This window comes from Lepidochelys olivacea (genome assembly GCF_965140295.1).
Source record: "Lepidochelys olivacea isolate rLepOli2 genome assembly, chromosome: 4".
Classification (NCBI taxonomy): Eukaryota; Metazoa; Chordata; order Testudines; family Cheloniidae; genus Lepidochelys; species Lepidochelys olivacea.
Window position 1 is genome coordinate 117,799,491 of NC_140414.1, and position 13,452 is coordinate 117,812,942.

General features: G+C 39.8%; 1 protein-coding gene across 6 annotated transcripts in view; it reads left to right on the top strand.

Moving 5' to 3' along the window:
• Positions 1-13,452, top strand: part of LCORL (ligand dependent nuclear receptor corepressor like) — a 179,228-nt gene that overhangs the window by 112,873 nt on the left and 52,903 nt on the right. The window lies entirely within an intron of this gene.

Genomic DNA, 13,452 nt, shown 5'->3' on the forward strand with positions numbered 1-13,452 from the left:
ACAGGAAAAGATGAAGGGAAAAGTAAGGATAGCAATTTAGTAGACGTGTATGAGGAAGTTTTAAATGGAGATTCTGTATATGTAGGGATGAGATATTGCAGAACATTGAAAGTAAGGACAAGGAGCTTGAATTTGTGTTTTGTGGGGGGGCGTGGAGTGTTGTGTGGTTTGTTTTTTAAAGACGCTAATAAAGGGAATTGGGTGGAATGATGGCATAGTGACGACGGGCGATGGGATTTTGAATAGATTGAAGGAGGCAGGAGGTAGACAAGATGTTAGGATTGGTAATAAGTTCTTTTTGGATATTTGGCTCATTATGTTCGAGCTGGTGTGGAACATTAAGGAAATATCAGAGACAACTTAAGTTTTATGACTGGAGACCATCATGATATAGATATACAATTAACTGTTGTATCAATCCCAGCCTTTCGTCTGGCTTTTTTCATTTTTTCCTGCCTAATTTACCATATCTCTTCCATTTTTACCTGCATCTGTCCTTACAACCTTTCTCTGTTGGTATTTTTATTATTGGGGGATGCTGATATAACTTACTTATTAAATTGTATCTCAGTCTCGCAGTTTGTTTTTATAGACTTGTTAGGTTACCTTTATAGAAACAGTGTAGGAAGAGATCTGGGATATCCTTTTTGCCGCTGTCTGACTCAAGGTACTGCTTTCCTTCTAGTACAGTATAGTAAGAGGTGCTGTTTTAGGCTGAAGCTCTCAGTAAAAACTCAGTATTTTGTTGAGAGATGGGAAGGATGGAGATATGAAGAGGGTGAATATAGCACCACTGCCCAAAGAGGTGGCACTAGTCAGAATAGTTCCCTTGGGTCTCCAGGCCTGAATTTGGTCCAGCAGCAGTCCTGAGGGAAAGGTTGGTTATTCTGCCATGGCATTTGCAACTCTGAGATTAGGGTCCCCTTGTGCATATGCATTAAGATACAGTCTTTAATTATAGAATCATCATGATACTATTTTTTCCACATGGATGCAACTCCCCTCACTACCTATGCTCTGCTCTCGCCCTCTGTGTTTCATTCAAAATGCATTGTTCATTTCTCCTGGGCACCAGCAACCAGAAGCATTGATAGCACAGGAGATAGACTCTCTCCTCTCATTTCCTGTGCCAAACACCATGGTGGCCCCTGATGGCTGAGCAGAGCAATTGCAGGGAAAATCCTGCTCGCTACCTGCAGCCCTGGTGCAAGCCCAGTACAGACAAAATCTTCATTGACTGTTTCTACCAAACAGTCTCAAGTGAGTATGTGTGAACTGCAGGGGTTTTTGGTTTTTTTTTTTTTTTTTTTTTTAGATTTATAATTTGGCCAGATTTGGGCAGTTTTTTTTCATGAGAGCAGCAAAAGGCATATTCCTGATACCAGGGCAGCACCACCTTACACCATACCCTCCAGTTTCACATCCCTGCTCTAAAGCATGGAGATGCTAGTGTCTTAGTGAAATGTTTGTAAGAATTTTTCAAGATGGGCAAAACAACACAATTCTTTCCAGCCTTGCTCTGAGAAACACCTTATACTTTTTGATGAAATATTCTAAGAACATTTAGCCATCCAGCATGGAAAATTCAGCCCAAATGGTTGATGTTTAGCAAAGTTAAATGTAAGCAACTAATGGAAAGTGTTAGGCGATTTTTACTTTTGGTATTGCTACCAGTTCTGCCTATAATATTTATATACTTGCTCCAGGGAACTGTGCCAGGAATTGTGGGATAGATGCAACAATCTATAGGCCCTGCAACACTTGCAATAACTGTTATATGAGGATGGGCACACTGTGTACACCTGAAGCAGGGTGGTTAATAAGGATAGATTGTACTGTTGCTTCAGGTGCAATTTTCTCATATAAATGTAGCCATAGGAGAGCTGGGAATTACCATGTTTGTCACAGAGGAGAATCATAAGGCCCTCCCCCAGTTGCTTTGTCAAAGGAAGAGATGCAGGAGCAGAGTCTGGGGAGTCACAATACTGGATGAATATGCCTGTCAAGGCTGAATCTCCGCTCTGTCACTTTGAGTACAGAAGGTGGGGGCACGTAAGGATTTTAAAAATTAATACTTGCCACTCAAGGCTTGTATCAAACTCCCAAGGTTTCAGCTTTTCTCTGACCTTGGCTTGGTAAACGCTGCCACCACTCATGCAAAAAAACCCTTTGGACCCAGGAAGGAGCATTTGGGAATTCCTGCCTGTGGGGTACCCTCAAGCCTGCCCCCTCCTCCCCACGGGGAAGATCTGAGAAAAAAAACAAAGGAAATTAGCTGTTGCTACCAGCTAATCAAACAACATGTACAAACCTCTTAGGACACCAAAAATCCAATCCTGTTCTTAAAAAAGGTAAATTTTATTAGAAACAAAAAGGAAGAAAATACATCTGGAACTTAGGCTTTTGCTAGATTTTTAGAAGAGCAATTTCAAAAATTAAGCACCCAAAATAGCTTTCCTGTGGGTTAGCTTAAAGGTTACAAGCAAACAAAAGCATCTGGGGTTAGCACAGAGGATTTCACAAGCCTTAGAAATAAACCCAATCGCGTCTTTCTAAACATTCCTAATTTACTTACATATTTGGGTTGTTGAAAGTTCTAAATACGATCTGATGGTTTTCATATCTGGTTAAAACTTTATGCAGCATTCCTGCTGCCCGTCTCTTCAGTCCAGAGAGAGCAACAGACCAAGGGAAAGTTTTCTTTCCCAATTTAAAAAAGTTCTAGCCTTCCCATTGGCTCTTTGGGTCAGGTGCCCACTTTTTTTTTTTCTTTACCTCGGGGACTTTTTAACTCTTTTAATAGGTACAGCAAGTAGAGAACAGCTACCAAGAGGATTTTTACAGCTAGCTGGCTGTGTGTATATCAAAGGGAGCTACTCCCTCCACTTCGTTTATCTCACACACCCCAAATCACAGATGGTGCTGGCCAGCCTGGTTCAGGTCAGGTCCACACCGTCTGGAATTTCTTCCCAGAGGTTTAGGAAGCAGAGTTAATAAAATACGTGCACCTCTAATTTTACTAATAATTATATGAATAACCAAGCAGTACTTTTTCCATTTCAAGGACAACAATGACTTAGAATGCGGGTGCATTTTTACCCCGCTGATTCTGGGAAACCTTCCCAGGAGAGTGCATCAGCCACTTTGTTAGAGGCTCCTGAAATGTGTTGTAATTTAAAATTAAAGTCTTGAAGAGCTAAACTCTACTGAAGTTTTTTGTTAGTCACTTTGACTGTGTGAAGTCACTTCAGTGCAGCATGGTCAGTCTGCAGGTGGAACAAATATATGGACGTAGCTTCTCCAGAGCATACATAATGGCACAACATTCTTTTTCTGAGACTGACCAGTGGCTTTCCCTCTCAGAAAATTTTTTGTTCAGAAACACAACAGGATGGAATTGTTGATCTGGTCCTTCCGGCATTAAAACTGCTCCCACACCACGCTCAGATGCATCTGTGGTTACGACGAATGGTTAGTTGAAGTCCGGAGCCATCAGTACAGGGTCAGACGTAAGGGCCGCCTTAAGCTGGTTAAAGGCTTTCTGACGCTTCTCAGTCCACTGAACAGCATTTGGTTGTTTTTTCCTGGTCAGGTCTGTCATTGGGGGTGGCAATTTGGCTGTAGTTTGGTACAAACGGTCAGTAATACCCGGCCAAGCCCAAGAAGGATTGGACCTGCTTCTTTGACTTAGGGACAGGCCAATTTTGGTTAGCATTTATCTTAGCCTTAGGGGGTTGATAGTACCTTGACCCACCTGACGTTCAAGGCCTTAACGGTTAATTCTGCCTCTCTTATGCACTGGAAGACAACTTGGAGGTATTCCAGGTGTTCTGCCCATGAATCTGAGAATAGAGCCACATCGTTGAGGTAGGCGATGGCAAATTCCCCAAATCCAGCCAGAAGGTCATGTTCCAATCTTTGGAAGATGGTGGGTCCATTTTGCAGTCCGAAAGGGAGCACATTAAATTCTTACAGCCCTGCATGGGTGATGAAGGCTGACCTTTCCTTGGCTGGGTCATCTAGTGCACTTGCCAGTACCCCTTAGTTAAGTTTAAGGTGGAGATGAACTGGGTATGTCCCAGTTTCTCCAATAGCTCATCTGGCATGGCATTGGATAGTTTTCTGGGCGAGTTCCAGCATTTAGTTTACAGTAGTCCACACAAAAGTGAATTTCCCCATCTGGTTTGGGAACCAAAACCACTGGAGATGCCCATGCACTCTCAGAGGAGCGGATTACACCCATCTGTAACATGTCCTTGATCTCCCTTTCTATTGCGGTTTTGGCTTGCGGAGCCATCCAGTAGGGTTGGGCTCCAATTGGGCAAGCATCGCCTGTGTCAATGGAGTGGTACGCACGTTCTGTCCGTCCTGGGGTGGCTGAAAACATTGGTGGGAAGCTAGTGCACAGCCCCCTTTCTTTTTACTTTACCTGGGGGACTTTTTTTAACCCTTTACAGGTAAAGCAAGTAGAGAACAGCTACCAAGAGGGATTTTACAGCGAACTGGCTGGCTGGGTGTCCATCAAAGGGAGCTACTCTCCTGCCCCCCTCACTCCCCACTTCATTTATCATAATGCCCTTCAGCTTCTTGACCGTTAAACTGGACTGGACTGTTGAAGAATACTGGTCTGACAGGAAAGGGCCAGGGTGCTACCTGTGGCACCAAACTGATGACCCAGGCTGTGGTTCCCAGATGGGGTAAGAAGATGCTGTTTGCTATTTTTATTCAGCTATGACCTTTTCTCTGGACTTAATGCTTCCTCCAAATCCAGCAGCATTAAACCTCACAATGACAAAGGCTAACACCATTAATATATGTAAGACACTCAGGTAAACATCATAACCTAATGCATGAAGTCTACAGCATCCTAAGCATTTTGCAGATTTTACTTTTCCAATATGGTCTAGTGTTTGGGTGTCCACTAATTCAGTAGCTTCATCCTTGGGTATTATGCTGAATTCAGATAACTCCAGACTTTGGAGTTTGCTCACATGTCAAGAGATTTTTAAAATACATGAATGTTATTGAAACCCCCAGAAATTAAGATGTTTCTCATATAGATGCTCAAGCTGGTACTCTATTCTTTAACCAAAAAAACATTTAAACCATTCCAAGAGGTGGTATTCTACTTCCTGTTCTTCAGTGTGGCCTTTCTCATGCCTTTTGTTTCTGACAGGATGATGCCCAAACTTGGAGAACTGTTATAAAATAATAATACTTTACATTCCATCAACAGAAGATAGTACTCTGTGTTCTATCCAATTTCTTCCCAAAAGTCAACACTGAGTTCACTATTACCAAAACACTGGTCTGATATCATTTTGCCAAACCCATTATTTCTAGAAGTCAGTTTCATAATAGTCTTGATCTGCTTGAAGATTAGAGATTTATTAGTGCTAGCTATAGCTAAATTAAGCCATGATTTAAACTATACAGAGAGTTATTACTCTTATTGGCTTATAAAAGATCCTGATTTTTCCCTTAAATTATTAGATTTTCCAGAAATATCAATGCATCCAGGACATTAATCCATCCCTTTGAGATTGCAGAGATTGTCCTACTGCATCGAGCATCTCCTAGTTCAATGGCAAAAACGTTCACTGATGACAAAATCAATGAGAAGAAAAAGCCTGTGGACTGGGAATTATAAATAGTCTAACTTTCCTCCATAATCTGCTCCTTTCTCTGCATGTCCACAGTATAAGGAATAGAGCTGCAGTCTCCATTTTTTTAGTTTTTATATTGCTCATTGTTATCTCTGTTTACTGTGTGTATTGAACAAACAAAGTATATAGTTAGACCAAGAATACAGTCTGTAAAGGAATTCAGTTAAGGATAGAGATATAAGTCTATCTGCCAAGATGCTGGTGATGTTGGATGGGGAGCTCATCTGTGTTAATGGAGCTGCCCTTTGAACCTTTGGCATCTTGTGCTTTATATCTCCTGCCTATGAAGACCATCTACTTTGATATATTTTCAAAGTATTTGAATGAAAACCGCCTTTTGGTTAAATCCCTGGCTGTGCTAACTGTAGCCTGCAGAGTTCTTAAATTCATAGATTCCAAGGCTGGAAGGAACCACTGTGATCATCTAGTCTGACCTCCTGTATAATACAGGCCATGCAACTCCCCCAAAATAATTCATAGAGCATAACTTTTAGGAAAACGTCCACTCTTGATTTAAAATTGACACTGATGGAGAATCCACCACAACCTTTGGTAAGTTTTTCCAGTGGTTTAGTTACCCTCATTTAAAAATTTGCGCCTCGTTTCTACCTTTGTCTAGCTTCAAATTCCAGCCATGGGATCATTTTATACCTTTCTTTTTGAAATTGAAGAGCCCATTATGACATATATTTATTCCTCATATAGATACTTATAGACTGTAATCAGATCATTCTTTAACTGTTTCTTTTTGTTAAGCTAAATAGATTGAGCTCCTTTTCTCTATCACTATAAGGCAAGTTTTCTAATCCTTTAATCATTCTCATGGCTCTTCTCTGAGTCATCTTCAGTTTACCAACTTCCATCTTGAATAGCGGACACCAGAACTGGACACAGTACTCCAATAGCAGTTGCACTAGTGCCAAATACTTAGGTGAAATAACATCTCTACTCTTACTTGAGATTCCCCTGTTTATGCACCCCAGGATTGCATTAGCACTCTTTGGCTACAGCATTGCACTGGGAGCTCATGTGCAGCTGATCATCTGCCATCATGCCCAAATTTTTTTGAGTTGCTTCTTCCCAGGATAGAGTCCCCCATCCTGCAAGTATGGCTTACATTCTTTTCTCTAATGTATATGTTTACATTTAGCCACATTAACACATGCACTGTTTGCTTCTACCGACTTTACCAAGTGGTCTATATTGCTTTGTACTGGTGACCTATACTCTTTGTTATTCACCACTTCCCCCCAATTATTGTGTCATCTACAAACTTTATCAGTGATGATTTTATATTTTTTCCAGGTCATTATTAAAAATGTTAAATAGTGTAGGGCTAAGAACCAATCCCTGAGGGACCCTGCTGGAAACACTCTCACTCGATGATTCCCCATTTACAGTTACATTTTGAGGCCTATCAGTTAAACAGCTTTGAATCCATTTATAGTGTATTGGGTTAATTTTATATCCTTCTAGTTTTTAATCAAAATGTCATGCTGTACCAAGTTAACCACCTTACAGAAGTATAAGTATGTTACATTGACACCATTACCTTTATCAACCAAACTCATCATCTCAGGAAGAAAATAACAGGTTAGTTTGACAGGATCTATTTTCCATAAACCCATTTTGACTGGCATTAATTATATTACCTCCTTAATTCTTTATTAATCAAGTCCTGTATCAGTTGCTCCATCATCTTGCCCATTATGAATGTCAGATTGGTAGGCTATAATTACCCAAGTCATCCTTTTTACCCTTTTTAAATATGTGGCACAACATTACCTTGCTTCCAGTTGTCTGAACTTCTCTGGTTTTCCAAGACTTATTGAAAATCAACATTATTGGTTCAGCAAGCTCCTTAGCCAGCCTTTTTGAAACTTTGTTGCAAATTATCCAGACTTAAAGATGTTTAACTTTAGTAGCTGCTGTCGAAAATTCTCCTGAGATACTAGTGGAATGGAAAGAGTGTTATCATATGATACGACTAAATCATCTTTTTCCCCCCAAGTACAGAAGAGAAATATTTACTAAACACTTCTGCTTTTTCTGCATTATTATTGATAATTCTACCATTTCCATCTAGTAGTGGACCATATATCGAAATATACACAAAATATATTTTGTGTATAGAACAACAGAACAGGTAGTGCTGGTGGGGGAGTGGTGCTATATGTGAAAGAAAGTGTAGAGTCAAATGAAATAAAAATCTTAAAATGAACCAAACTGTACCATACAATTTCTATGGATAGTAATTCTATGCTTGAATAGTAAGAGTATAGCAGTAGGGATATATTACTGACCACCTGACCAAGGATGCTGATAGTGACTGAGAAATGCTCAGGGAAATTAGAGAGGCGATACAATTGAAATAATAATAATAATTAATAATGAGGGATTTCAACTATCCCCATGTTGACTGGGTACATTTCTCCTCAAGATGGGATGCACAGATATAGTTTCTTGACACCTTAAATGACTACTTCTTGGAGCAGCTAATCCTGGAACCCAGAAGAGGAGAGGTAATTCTTGACTTAGCCCTAAGTGGAGCACAGGATCTGGTCCAAGAGGTGAATATAGCTTGTCCACCACAGTAGCATTTAATTTCAGAAAGGGGAGCTACACAAAAATGAGGAAGTTAGTTTAAACGGAAATCAAAAGGTACAGTGCCCAAAGTGAAATCCATGCAAGCTGCATGGAAACTTTTTAAAGACACCGTAATAGAGACTCAACTTAAATGTATACCCCAGATTAAAAAACATAAAGGACCAAAAAAGTGCCAACGTAGCTAAACAACAATGTAAACGAAGCGGTTAGAGGCAAAAAGGCATCCTTTAAAAGGTGGAAGTTAAATTCTATTGAGGAAAATAGAATGGAGCATAAACTGTGGCAAGTGAAGGCCAAAAAAGAATTTGAATTTGAAGAACAGCTAGCAAAAGACTCAAAGTAATAGCAAATTTTTTTTTAAGTACATCAGAAGTAGGAAGCCTGCTAAACAACCAATGCCACACTGGACGATCAAGATGCTACAGGAGCATTCAAGGACAATAAGGCCATTGTGGAGAAACTAAATGAATTATTTGTATTGGTCTTCACGGCTGAGGATGTGAGGGAGATTCCCAAACCTGAGCCATTCTTTTTAGGTGACAAATCTGAGGAACTGTCCCAGATTGAGGTGTCAGTAGAGGAGATTTTGGAATAAATTGATAAACTAAACAGTAATAAGTCACCAGGACCAGAATGTGTTCACCCAAGAGTCCTGAAGGAACTCAAATGTGAAATTGCAGAAGTATTAACTGTAGTCCGTACCCTATCGTTTAAATCAGCTTCTCTACCAGATGACTGGAGGATAGCTAATGTGATGTCAATTTTTAAAAAGGGCCCCAGAATTGATCCTGGCAATTACAGGCCGCTAAGCCTAACTTCAGTACCAGGCAAACTGGTTGAAAATATAGTAAAGAACAAAATTTCAGACACCTAGATGAACATAATTTGTTGGGGAAGAGTCAACATTGTTTTTGTAAAGGGAAATCATGCCTCGCCAATCTACTAGAATTCTTTGAGGGGGTCAACAAGCATGTGGACTGGGGGATCCAGTACATATAGTGTACTTAAATGTTCAGAAAGCCTTTGATAAGGTCCCTCACCACAGGCTCTTAAGCAAAGCAAGCTGGCATGGGATAAGAGGGGTCACCAAATGAAATTAATAGGCAGCAAGTTTAAAACAACAGGATGTATTTTTTCACACAATGCACAGTCAACCCGTGGAACTCTTTGCAAAAAGATGTTGCGAAGGCCAAGACTATAAAAGGGTTAAAAAAAAATACATAAATCCATGGAGGATAGGTCTCTCAATCGCTATTAGCCAGGATGGGCAGGGATGGTGTCCCGAACCTCTGTTCGCCAAAAGCTGGGAATGGGTGACATGGGATGGATCACTTGATGATTACCTGTTTTGTTCATTCCCTCTAAAGAACCTGGCATTGGCCACTGTCAGAAGAAAGTATACTGTGCTAGATGGACCTTTGGTCTGACCCAGTATGGCCGTTCTTATGTTCTTAATACCATTGTTAAGATTCTTTTTGTTCTTAATTGACTTTAAAAACTCCTTTAATCCAGCTGGCCATAGATTTTGCCTTGTGTCCCTTTTCTTCCCTTACCATTTTTATACAAGTCCTAGCTTCTGATTTGTATTTCTTACTGTTAACTTCCCCTTTCATCCATTTATAATATTTTTTAAAAAAATTTTAGAATTGCCTTCACTTCCCATTTAAACCAAGTTGTTGTTTTAATCAATATGGCCTTCTGATTGTGGCTTTTTTGGGCAACTAGTAAAGCATTCTTAAACAATTCCCAATTATTCACATTTTTCTGATTAAATTCTTCCTTGCATCTAATTCAGCTCATAATTGTTTTCAACTTTGTGAAATTGACCGTTTTAAAGCATCAAATAAAAATATATATCACTGGTTTAGGCTTTATTCTGTTTGCACATTAGAAATGTAATCAAGTTGTGATCACTTGTACCTAAATTACCATTAATTCTCTTTCTGCCAAATAGCAGTTCTTCCTTATTCTGTAGATGGCATCTTTGGATGCTTCTTGGTCAGACAATGAACTAGCTTAAAATTAAGATGGCCGTGCTTTAGGAACGAGAGAAAAACAAAGCTTCTAATTTCAACTTACAGGTCTTCATTATCTGTCCTGGTTCTACTTTCATGTACTCCTTCTTTCCTTCCTTCCTTCACCAGAACAATTAATGTTACTTCTACAAAGCCAGAGGGCCATCTTCCAGAAGCAGGGACCACAGTATACAAGAAATCCTTTTAACTATTTCTGACTTACCAGACCATCCTATATAAGGCTACTTCTTTTTCACCTCCAGTCACTTAGTAAAGTCTGTTACCAGTGGTTACTGTATAAATTTCTGCACCTCTTTCTTGTTCAAAATTGTTTTTCATCTCTCTTCAGTATCCCATTAAAGAGACAGTCTTTTACACAATCATCTTGCCATAGGACAATGACTTCAGTCCTCATTGCTATTCTTGGTGACCTATTTGTTTATATAGCAATCAATAAACTTGCAAGAGGGAGGACAGAAGCAGCTGATCTTAGCCTTTGTCTTAAATTGTTCTGTTGCCACCTCTGAGGCACAAGTCTGAGTTGACCCATTTAATCATATATCCCCATCATCCGTGGGAACTCTTTCTCATCCACAAACTTATAGGATATAAATCTGTGCTTTGACAACCACTCAACTACCAACTGTACGCAGCCGTTGTACTTCAGAAGCCTGTGTTTCCAGTCCTAGGCTCTTTGCTTCACACCCCTACCTTGGCCTGTCATTGGCCACATGTTATTCAAAGCCCATCTCCAGAAGCATGGAGAGTCCAGTGATTGCATCTTGATGACTGTCTAATTCAGGGTAATTCTCTTTGAAGATGCAATTAAGTGTTTCCCATACTCTTGTCTTTTTCCAAACCTTAGGTCTTCTGAACCCTGTCAGAATCTCCCTTATTCCATTCAGAATGTCATCCACATGGGAGTTCTTTTTCACATGGAACAGAACTGGTCTTGCTGCATTGTCTATTAAAAGACAACGTTTTCTGGCTAGGTATTCCAAGCTCTTCAGCAGAGCTTTCTTCCTCCAGAGAATGGCCTACTTGCCCTCTTAAAACCTGTCTCTCAGTGATTCCCTGGGTCCACTTTCTATTTCTGTCTCTTCTACTGTACTTGGTAATCATGAACCTCTGCACATCTCCAGTGCATACTTAGCATCTTAAGGTTTGCTCCAGATGCCAGAATCCTTTGGCTTACTAGGTAGATACTTTTTCAGTGACTTGGTCCAGTGCTATCTTATTAGTCATTTTTATTATTTTGTTTTGTGATGTTGCCTAGGAGCCCCAATAAAGGAGCATGGCTCCATTGTGCTAGTCACCATACAGACATGTAAAAAACAGTCCCTGCTTAGGAGAGCTCACAAGAGATGTTAGAATTCTTTGAGGGGGTCAACAAGCATGTGGACAAGGGGGATCCAGTGGATATAGTGTACTTAGATTTTCAGAAAGCCTTTGACAAGGTATCTCATCAAAGGCTCTTAAGCAAAGTAAGCTGTCATGGGATAAGAGGAAAGTTCCTCTCAAAGATTGGTAACTGGTTAAAGATAAGAAACAAAGGTAGGAATAAATGGTCAGTTTTCAGAATGGAGAGAGGTGAATAGTGGTGTCCCTCAGGGTTCTGTACTGGGACCAGTTCTGTTCAAACTATTCATAAATGATCTGGAAAAAGGGATAAACCGTGAGGTGGCAAAATTTGTAGATGATGGAAATCTACTCAAGATAGTTAAGTCCCAAGGAGACTGCAAAGAGCTACAAAAGGATCTCACAAAACTGGGTGACGGGGCAACAAAATGGCAGATGAAATTCAATGTTGATAAATGCAAAGTAATGCACATTGGAAAACACAATCCCAACTATACATATAAAATAATGGGGTCCAAATTAGCTGTTACCACTCAAGAAAGAGCTCTTTGAGTCATTGTGGATGGTTCTCTGAAAACATCCACTCAATGTGCGGTGGCAGTCAAAAAAGCAAACAATGTTGAGAATCATTAAGAAGGGAATAGATAAGACAGAAAATATCATGTTGCTTCTATATAAATCCATGGTACACCCACATCTTAAATACTGCATGCAGATGTGGTCGCCCCATCTCAAAAAAGTTGGAATTGGAAAAGGTTCAGAAAAGGGCAACAAAAATGAATAGGGGTATGGAATGGCTGCCACATGAGGAGAGATTAATAAGACTTGGACTTTTCAGCTTGGAAAAGAGACAACTAAGATGGGATATGATAGAGGGCTATAAAATCCTTTTTTTACTTTCTCCACACCAGTAATGAAGTTTGTTTACTCTTTTTCATAACGCAAGAACTAGGGTCACCAAATGAAATTAATAGGCAACAGGTTTAAAACAAGAAAAAGGAAGTATTTTTTCACCCAACGTACAGTCAACCTGTGGAACTCTTTGCCAGAGGATGTTCTGAAGGCCAAGTCTATAACAGGGTTAAAAAAAGAACTAGATACATTCATGGAGGTTAGGTCCATCAATGGCTATTAGCCAGGATGGGCAGAGATGGTGTCCCTAGCCTCTGTTTGCCAGAAGCTGTGAATGGGCGACAGGGGATGGATCACTTGATGATTACCTGTTCTGTTCATTCCCTCTGGGACACCTATCATTGGCTACTGTCTGAATACAGGATACTGGCCTAGATGGACCTTTGGGCCTTTCTTATGATCATTTGATGAGAGGTACATGAGAGCTTAGAATATTTTTGAGGTTGTGAGTATGACTTCAGTATTCGTCATTGCATGGGTTTTTGTAGGATTTATATATGCAATAGTAATTGTAACTTTACTTATTGCTTTAATAAAACTTGTAGTACAGATAGGACTTATATTTGTGATTGTGTCTGTGGTCACTACCTTTTGTTCCTGGAGTCTCCAAATTTGAGAAAAGCATCATTTTGTCACGCTTGAAACTAGCAACAGGAACTGAACCTATTGTAGTTTGAACACAAAATCACTAAATTCAGTTTAAATATAAAAGGCTACAAATGGTATGTGATTGACTATCATAAAGGAAAAAGGACGGAGTTAAGTTTGCTTGTACAACCATAAGTTTGGTATATCTAGATATTTTTAATGTTTAACCATACAAACTTAACATTGATTTAGCTGAGTAGAAATAGCCCTGACAAAAAATGGTAGCAAAGGTTAAATGAAAGGAA